This window comes from Echinops telfairi, unplaced genomic scaffold, assembly GCF_000313985.2.
Source record: "Echinops telfairi isolate 266 unplaced genomic scaffold, ASM31398v2 ScPeMD7_2291;HRSCAF=2852, whole genome shotgun sequence".
NCBI lineage: Eukaryota > Metazoa > Chordata > Mammalia > Afrosoricida > Tenrecidae > Echinops > Echinops telfairi.
The window spans coordinates 35,524,854-35,526,513 of NW_022106189.1; the positions used below are offsets into that span (position 1 = coordinate 35,524,854).

Consider the following 1,660-nt stretch of genomic DNA (forward strand, 5'->3'; position numbering starts at 1 on the left):
CGGGAAGGTGAGCATCATAGAATGCCAATTTAATAGAAGAAAGTATTCTTGCATTGAGGGAGTACTTGAGTGGAGGCCCAATGTCCTTCTGCTTCAGGTACTTTAAAAAAAAAATAGACTCAGACCCTACTTTTTGCTTGGCCACACAGGTTCTTATGGAAAAAAATAATGAAGAACAGTTATCCACAGACTAAAGAGTATTCCAAATGAGGCAAGTGCTAGATGAGAGTCAGCAAGTCTAAAAAGGTAAGAACTCTGAGTTGATTTCCCATTTTTACTGCAGTTGGCCTAAAAACAAGTCTAGCCTTCATCTTATCAATTGGGGATAGTGAAGACTCTGATACAAAACCTTCAATCTTACTGGTTGAAGAACCAGAGAACAGAATTCAAGGCAATGATAGCTGCTGGAGAATAAGGGTAAAATTCTAAAAAGGAGACAGCAAAAAAGGGTACTTAAACCCTATCCAAATCTCGAATTGATATTTATAGACTATTGTATCCACCAACTGCAGTATGTACATTTTTTCAAATGCACACTATACCATCACCAAGAGAGACCACAGACCATAGAAGAAATCTCAATAAATTATAAAGGATTTGAATCATAGAGAATGTGTTCTCTGACCACAATGGTATTAAATTACCAACCAATAATAAGATATCCAGGAAATCCCATTCAATAAAAAAAAAAACAACACTTTTAATCCATGACTCAAAGAAGAAATTTCAAGGGAATTTAGAAATTATTTCTAACTGAACAAAAATGAAAATCCATCAGAATTTGTGAGTTGCAGCTAAAGAAGCCCTGTTTAGAGGGTGTGACAGGCTAAGTTGTCTAGAGAAGCCAACTTAGACAATTCCTATATGTATAAGAAATAACTTGATATGGAAGTAATTTATATTAATAGTGTGTCCCAGCCCAGTACAACCCAAGTTCATGGGTTGGATACTAGTTGGAACCCTCTTCAGACTCACGTGGCTGAAGGCCACTGATGCAGAAAGGTGAAGTGGGGTGCAGGAAGATCACCAGTTGGTCATGGATCTGAGGTCAGTGGAACAAGCACCAGCAGCTCAGAGGTTGGCTCCCGGGATGGAGCTGCCCATGGAGGCAGACAGAGTCCCAGCGAGGAAGAAGGTGAAGGACCAGAGAGAGGAAAGACGTTCTCAGTATCTCTTATACAAAGGCCACATCTCCAAGGAAGCCTCATCGGGCTGAGTGACTGATAGGTGGGACTCCATGGACTCCACCCCTGCACTTTCACACAGGTCCTAGCTGATAGAAAATCTACCTGCCACAGAGGGTAGAGCCCAGCTTTAAAGGCTTACATTAGAAAAAAATAGAACCCTCTAAAACCAGTAACCTTAAGTTCTACCATGTGAAACAATGAGCAGGAGAGCAAACTAAACCCAGAGTAAGTAGATAAGAAAATAATGAAGAGCAGAAAAGCAATAAAGTAGGAAGTAGTCATATTATGAAGAAAATCATCAAAGCCAAATGTTGATTCTTTAATATCAGTGAGATTGGTAAACCCCAGTTTGAAATGAGAGAACTGTCAGTCTCAGGAGTCAAAATAGAAATGATGTGTTATCTCTTCTATAAATCTAAAGAGATCTTCCATAGAGTCTCTTAAAGATTCTACAGCCACTAAAGCAGTGGTTC

At 39.4% G+C, this 1,660-nt stretch overlaps 1 protein-coding gene across 1 annotated transcript in view; it reads left to right on the forward strand.

The window, feature by feature from the left end:
* HYDIN (HYDIN axonemal central pair apparatus protein) overlaps positions 1–1,660 on the forward strand; it is a 402,419-nt gene that overhangs the window by 17,114 nt on the left and 383,645 nt on the right. The window contains exon 2 of the mRNA XM_045293924.1: positions 150–246. The gene's annotated coding sequence lies outside the window, so the exon portion shown is untranslated. The remainder of the gene's footprint in view (positions 1–149; positions 247–1,660) is intronic.